At 47.6% G+C, this 7,875-nt stretch overlaps 1 protein-coding gene across 1 annotated transcript in view; it reads right to left on the bottom strand.

The window, feature by feature from the left end:
* The window catches only part of LOC135976492 (spidroin-1-like), a 925,731-nt gene that overhangs the window by 52,697 nt on the left and 865,159 nt on the right, over positions 1-7,875 (bottom strand). The gene's annotated exons all lie outside the window — the stretch shown is intronic.

Genomic DNA, 7,875 nt, shown 5'->3' with positions numbered 1-7,875 from the left:
ATAAATGTCACAGTTTCAGATATTTAAATCTGAAATTTCAGGTATTGTAACTGTGGGGGGTCCTGACTGAAAACGAGGTTGTGGGGGAGGGGAGTTGCAAGACTATTGTAGGGGGGTCACGGTATTGCCACCCATATTTCTGTGCTCCTGCCTTCGGAGCTGGGCAGCCAGAGGGCAGCTGCTGGCTGGGCACCCAGCTTTGAAGGCAGCATCACCGCCAGCAGCAGCACAGAAGTAACGGTGGCAATACCAGACCTACCACCCGAACTTCTGCACTGCTCCTGGTGGCAGCACTGCCTTCAGAGCTGGGCTCCTGGCCAGCAGCCGCTGCTTTCCAGCTGCCCAACTCTGTAAAATCTGGTCTCCCCTACAATAGCCAGATTTCACGGTCTGTGGTGATGTGTTTTTCCACAGCTGTGAATTTGGTAAGGCCCTACCTATAGGGCCCAAATAGCCTGGGACCCCAACCTATCTGAGGGAATCACTTTTCTCTCCAGGCCACGCTACCGCAACTTGAGACAGATTCCCCTCTCATAAAAGAAAGGGGGTGGAGGGTGATTCTCTGGGAGGTTTTTTTTTTTTTTTCAAAACAAACTTCTGATGGAACTTCCCTCCCCGCCCCTGAAACTTCAGTGGAAACCTGTCTTGTTTCCTGCCCCATCCTCTGCCTGGCTCCTTGGCAGCCTGCTAAACTGGGAGCCCTGAAGCTTAAGAACCAGCACTCCCAGGGCTTCCTGGATCCCCTTCAGCCCATGGGGTTAGGGTGACCAGATGTCCCGATTTTATAGGGACAGTCCTGATTTTTGGGTCTTTTTCTTATATAGGCTCCTATTACCCCCCACCCTTGTCCCGATTTTTCACACTTGCTGTCTGGTCACCCTACATGGGGTAGGCTACTGAGGACCCAGGACTTTTGGGGTTTCTAGCCTCCCTTGGTCTCTGGCAGCCCCACAGGGTTGGGGACCCTGTCAGGGGCTGACTGAAACTGACATAATTCGTGTCAGTTTCACAGCTGCCCACCACTGAATAGCTGACCAAAATGCTAAGAATCTTGTCAATTCCAGTCAGCAGCTGCTAAGTCATCCAGAGTGATCTGCTCCACTTGCAGCCTGGCTGACAGGCAGCTCGAGATCCTGGGGAGCAAATTGTGCTGTGAAAACTCCATATTTCAGGGTTTCCAAAACAAAGCATTGTGGGATTTCAGTTCTCTGAACATTTTGAAGTTTTTGGTTTGTCATCTCAATTCAGGATGAAAATTTGTGAAAAACTTCAAATTTTTGCATAACTAAAATTTGGTTTCCCAGCCAACTGCAGTGTTGGGGTACCCACAGCCTTGGATAGGTGTCATCGTTTGAAAAATAGTTAAAATCTAAATAAACAAATCAATACCTTGCTGAAACCTGAGGTCCCAGTGCTGTTGAAGTTGCTGGAAAGATTACCGTTGAGTTTTGATAGGCATTGGATCAAGCCCTTAGGCCCCAATCTTGCACACACTTACGCACATGCTTACATTTACAACAGTGAGTAGTACGGGACTTTCTCAGTTGCAAAGTTAAGCACGTGTGTAAGTCTTTTCAGGATTGGGGCCTTAACTAGTATTTTTATTAGTCTGAGACATTAATACTGCAGACAAGATAAACCATGTACCAGGTCAAATGGCAAACAAGAAGTTATATACTATTCAAGAAAATGAATGCATTTACTCAGGATTAAGACTAGGCATAATAGATCCACCAACATCTTCTGTGTTTTTAAACAGCATCTGATCCATAGCAGATTGCAAATTCTCTGTGATTGCCGACAATGCCACTCTGGTTTTTTCCAAACCACAGCTACATCCTGTTCATACGCTCGCTCCTGGATTTGAAAACAAACACTGAAAGGTTTCCAGGCAGATTATTTTTTCCCAATATATGAATTTATGTCCAAACCCTGCTTGCTCATTGCAAGTGATGAAATGTTACCATTAGTAAAGTGAGCAGATTGGTGTGAGCTTCCCCCCATACCGCATGCACAGGTTCCCATAGACAGTAACCAGGCGGTCAGAAAGGGCCTGATCTTGAGAAGTTAGGGGTAGAGAGATTATTTTACCTGTATATTTGGCACTGATGCAACCACTGCTGGAATATTGTATCCAGTTCTCGTGTCCACAGTTCAAGAAGTATGTTGACAAATTGGAGAGGGTTCAGTGAAGAGCCATGAGGAGTAAAGGATTAAGAAAACCTGCGTTATAGTGATAGACTCAATGATCTAATTATCTTAACAAAGAGAAGGCTAAGGGGTGACTTGATCAAAGTTTAAAAGTACCTACATGGGGAACAAATATTTGATAATGGGCTCTTCAATCTAGCAGAGAAAGGTGTGATGCAATCCAATGGCCAGAAGTTGAAGCGAGACAAATTGAGACTAGAAATAAGGCGTACATTTTTAACAGTGAGTAATTGACCATTGGAACAATTTACCAAGGGTCGTGGTGGATTCTCCATCGCTGTCAATTTTTAAATCAAGATTGCTTGTTTTTCTAAATGATCTGCTCTAGGAATTAATTGGGGGCAGTTCTCTGGCCTGTATTATATAAGAGGACAGACTAGGTGATCACAATGGTCCCTTCTGGCTTTGGAAGCTATGCACCTCGGCATGGCAATTATAGACCTTCCTTCAAAAGCGGATAATAATAGATCACACATACAGATCCACACCTCAGTAAAGATTCATTATAGAGCCAGGCATATTTTCATAAAAACAGTGTGTCCCAACACCAGACAAGGATCAAGCAAACTTTTGAGTTCTGATTTCAGCTCTGACTCTGATTTGCCCCCTGGGCTCAGGCAAGCCACAACCAAATTTTGCAGAGAGGCCACTGATTTCAGGTGCCTCCCTTTTGAGGCATCCAGCCTGAATCACACGCGGACTTACACACATTCGCATCTCCCAGCCACTTCCCCTGGAGCAACAGGCTCTCAGCACGTCTGAAAACCACTAGCATCTGAAGAAGTGAGGTTCTTACCCACGAAAGCTTATGCTCCCAATACTTCTGTTAGTCTTAAAGGTGCCACAGGACCCTCCATTGCTTTTTACAGATTCAGACTAACACGGCTACCCCCTCTGATACTAGTGTAAACTGTCACAATTACGTAGTGACGGTGTGTAAAGCGCACATATGAGCTAGGCTTTATTATTATTATTCATTAGAAAATGGAAAGCTGTATACTAATGCTAAGTGTTATTTATTAGCTTAAAGTCTCCCTGTCCCAATCTCTAATATTTGTTATAGGGCTTAATGAGGAGAAAAATATATTGGCATCCCCTGAGAGGTTTGTCTAATTGGGGTTAATCTGGCCTGCCTAACAACACCCCCCCAACCATCACATGCTGTTTGCTCAGCCTGTACATAAGTCCCTGCACTTGGATCTGTGCACATTATTACGCTAACACTAAGTGTGTCTTTGCTCTCTACATAACATGCAGAATATGAGGAAACCACATGGAGACAGTTGGGTTCCAAATAACCCCATTTTACTACCTATATATAAAGATACGAGGCCTAGCTACACATCTACACTGCGGCTCTGCTAGATTCTTGTGGCTTCTGCAAGAGAAGGCAGGGAAGCACGCTTGTGGGCTTCCAAACTCCTTAAAGGAATATTACTTAATTCCTATACATTGTCTGCCCCTCCTTTAGGATGGTGGACAGATTTAGAGCAGTGTTTTAGGCCACAATTTTGCCAGATGGAGCCCTGGACCCACACAGAGGTCATTGCAAGGCTGAGATATTAGTCGCCACATGAACTTTCCTATTTTACAACCTAAACAAGAAACAGAATATATCAGGGAACAGGAAAATTAATGATGCTCCAACACAAACAAATATTTTCCATAAAAAAAAATTACTTATACAGAAACAAAATTTCAAACCACGATCCTTGAAAACTCAGTATCCAAGCATCAGATTTGATAATCCCGCTCCCTCTCAAAGAAAATAATCACAACATTTTAATCAAATCTAATTAAGTCATGCTGCAAAACAAAAGAAAGAAAAAGCAACATCTTGCCCCTTAGTTGTTATGGACAACTGTAGGGCCAGATCCTGAAAACATTTATTAGCAAGAGTAGGAACTAGAGGGCTTGATCCTGCAAAGTGCTGAGTGCTCTGGTCCTGATGCAGCAAAACATGTTCTTAGCTTTAAGTTGGTGGGCAATGGGGAAGGGATAGCTCAGTGGTTTGAGCATTGGCCTGCTAAACCCAGGGTTGTGAGTTCAGCCCTTGAGGGGGCTATTTAGGAATTTGGGGTAAAAATCTGTCTGGGGATTGGTCCTGCTTTGAGCAGAGGGTTGGACTCAATGAGCTCCCTTCCTGTCCTGGTATTCTAATGTGATTGATTTAAAGTGAAGTGATTGGCTGGATGAGGGACAGGCTGCTTAGCATCTCAGGCCCATCTTTGCAAGATCAAGCCCCCATATGGAATCTAATATCTAGAACATGGTATGTAGTGCTCATTGAACAGAGCTGGGGTGTCTGAGAGCAATACACACAAGAAGAGCATAACAGAGGGAGAGTAGGAGAAGATTTCGCCCAGGTAAGCAGGAGAAAGACATGTCGGTGAGATAAGGGAGCTGTGGCATTTCTGTGAGTTTTCTTAAATAAAGAATCCTTTTAATTGTCCTGGCTACACCTTCCTCCTAAATTCCTGCTTTCTAAATGAACTCTTCCAGGGTGAGCAATCTCCTGCAGGACTATACAATGTTCCCTTTTCCATATACATTGTCCAGTACAGCCACGTCCCTGGCCACAGCCATGTGAAGCATGCAGGTAAGTAACAAACAAGGGGAAGTTTGGAAAAGTTCCCTTCCCAAAGCCTAAGAGTAGGTAAGCAGAATTAATTTTCTTCTCCTCCCCCAGCATTGACCCCTTTCCCTTCTTTATGATTTATTATTTGAATCACCGAGGCCTCTAGATGCCCCAACTCAGATCATTGTGCCGGCCGGGTGCTGTACAAACACAGATCCACCTTTGAAAGTTGGACCAGTTAATGGGATGAATTGTAACTGAAATAGTTTTGGTACAACCCCTTGTTTGGTATACTGGTCTAAAGCTGCATCCTGCCCGTACAAACAGCTGTATCTGTATAAGCAGACGTATAACTGCGTTCACAGTCAGGGGGTTGTACAGCTTTGACTAGCCTGGTATAACTAAAGCAGTACAACTTGTAAGTATAGGCAAGACCCAGAGCCCATTCTCTGCTCCACCGCAGACTCCCTGGGGGACCTTGGGCAAAGTCACGCAGGGTATGTCTCCCGCAGTGAGCCTCTGAGCCCAGGTCAACGGACTCTGGCTTGCGCTACCCAGAGCCAGCCCTAGGCATAAGCAAACAGCAATTACTTAGGGCCTCGAGCAGCTCAAAGGGGGGCCCTATTAATTATTAGCATGTATTGTGTGGGGGCCCCCCAAAATATTCCTGCTTAGGGTTCCCAATGGGCTAGCCCCAGCACCGCTGGGACTGCACTGAAAACGACGGTGTCGATGTTTTGGCTCAGGCCAGAGGCTGAGCTTGGATTCTGAAGCCCAAGGAGTGGGGTGGGCCCATGCCACAGCGTACAAGCCCTGTCTACACAGCTGTTTTGAACCTAGTAGTGCGAGCCCGAGCCTGTTGATCTGGGCTCAGAGATACTGCCGTGGGCGGCTGCTGTGGGGTAGACGTACCTTCAGTCACGTTGTGCCTCAGTTTCCCACAAGCTGTGCTACCTCATTGGGAGCATTGTGAGGAAAAATGCCCAGCCAGAAGCGGTGCTCAGATCCTATGTTAATGGGACCATAGATGTACCTAAGATAGATAGAGAGAGCCCCTCGCAGTCTAAACTGGCAAGACAGACGAAGGGGTGGGAGGGGAAATAGAGGGAAAGTCACTTGCCCAAGGTCACGCAGCTGGTTCAAGCCTCAACTGCAAATAAAATCCCAGTCTCCTGACTCCCAGCCCAGTGCCTTTTCCACTAGCCACCAGCACTGCCTCTCTTTTCACCCTCTCTGCTGCCTTCTCTTCTGTTCGCTTGTATTCAGGACTGTCCCCACCCTGAACACAACTGGAACTCGACCGAACAGCGGATATTTACTGCCCCTTAGTTCAGTGTTCGCCTGCCTCTGTCTGGAACGGAACAGCATCAGGGATGCTTCTCTGTGCTTTTCAATACAGTTAGATCAAAGCAAAGCAAATTGCTGCCCGTGGGCCTAATTGAGGGAGCTGCAGCAGAGTCATGCCTAAGTATATCTTCTTTCTATCAACATTCTTTTCTGGTCAGTCTTTCCCTCCGCTTCCCCCATACATGTGTTTAACTGGCGGAATGATTTGTGGTTCCTGTCTTTGACTTCAAGGTGTCTTTAAGCCACCTTTGTGTTCCATGTTCTGAAGCCATTTGGGGGCTGCCATGATCTCTGATGTCAGTTAGAGCAGCCCCAGGGGCCCCTCACACCACTGCTCTCTACTGGATGGAATTAGAACTGCTAGGGCCGTGTGTCATAGGCCCTGTATTGCTTATAACTAGTGGAGAGTATCCGTTAGCTCAAGTGATGAGGGCCTGCGCATTCAGAGTAGGAGGATCTGACTTTTATCCTTCCTCTGTCTTCACAACATCCCATGTGCTCAGTGTGTGCTGCACAACGACAGCTACAAGGTCCTAGATGGACATGGATTCATGGGCAGCAGGTATCAAAGGCCAGGGCAGGCTAAGCCTCCCCTAACCCAGCCATGCCCCTGCCCATGTTCCACCCCAAGGCCTCACCTCCCCTCCCTCTCTCCCCTAAAGCTGGTGGGGACTCAGCTCCAGGGGCAGTCTGGAGCTCAGGCCTACCAGCGGCCAGGGCCACCCAGGGTGGCTCAGGCCAGCAGTTCGGCCCAGAGTTTGGGCCAGCAGCTCAACCTGGGGGTTGGGTCAGTGCCTCAATCTGGGGGTTCAGCCAGCCCTGGGGTTGGGCCAGCGATTTGGCCTGGCGCCGGGGCCGGTCAGTGGCCTGGTGCTCGAGCCGGCTGATGCAGCTGGGAAAGGCCAGCCAGCGGCTCGGGGTGTCTGGGGCGGGCGGGCCAGGGCTCCTCCAGCAGTGGGGTGGAGGGCTGCGGGCGGAAGGCTCAGGGCTGGTAGGTTAGCCTCCCTGAAGGGGGGTTCACCCACCGCCCCTGCATGAATTGGTTACAAAGTACAGATTAAAAACAATGTGGTCAGTTTGTGATACCTCCTTTGGCTCTTGGATAGTTCACATTCTTCCCTACCGTCTCATTCGTCAGCGTAGCAGTGTACCTGTTGTAGGGTCCACAGACAGCTTGGCATTGAGAGTCCCTTGGGTGGAGGCTCCATTTTCCCTTCTCCATCTGGAGAACAAGGGCTTGGCAGTGAATGCTGTGGAAGGATAAAGGCCATGCAGGCGCTGACAGACATTAGCATGCACTCAATGGTGTATTTTTCTTGCGGTAGCATTATCCAGTGGTTAGAGCAAGGGGGACAGACTGTGGTCCCTTCACCTCACTGTGCCACAGCTTCTCCGGCACTGAAAGGGGGTGATAATATTTACCCACCCACAGGAGGATGTTCGGATGATTATTGACGTGCTCTGAAATCCTCAGATGAAAGGCAGGATAGTAGTGCAAACTAGAATTATTCCTTTCCAAACCCTGAACCTGATGTGTCACCCTTACTCAGGGAAGTAACCCTTACTTCGCTGAGTAGTCCCACCGACTCCAGCGGGAGCGTTCACGTGAGTAAGGACTACTCAGGGCTGCAATAATAAGCACTTATACCCTGAATTCCTACTCCGATTACTTCTGACTCACCTACAACATAGTATTTAACTGGCCACTATTCCCCCCTCAGCTTTTGCTGAATAAGTTC

The sequence above is a fragment of the Chrysemys picta genome, chromosome 18 (assembly GCF_011386835.1).
Source record: "Chrysemys picta bellii isolate R12L10 chromosome 18, ASM1138683v2, whole genome shotgun sequence".
Classification (NCBI taxonomy): Eukaryota; Metazoa; Chordata; order Testudines; family Emydidae; genus Chrysemys; species Chrysemys picta.
Note: the sequence above shows the minus strand (reverse complement) of the source record. Positions and strands in the feature narration are given on the sequence as shown.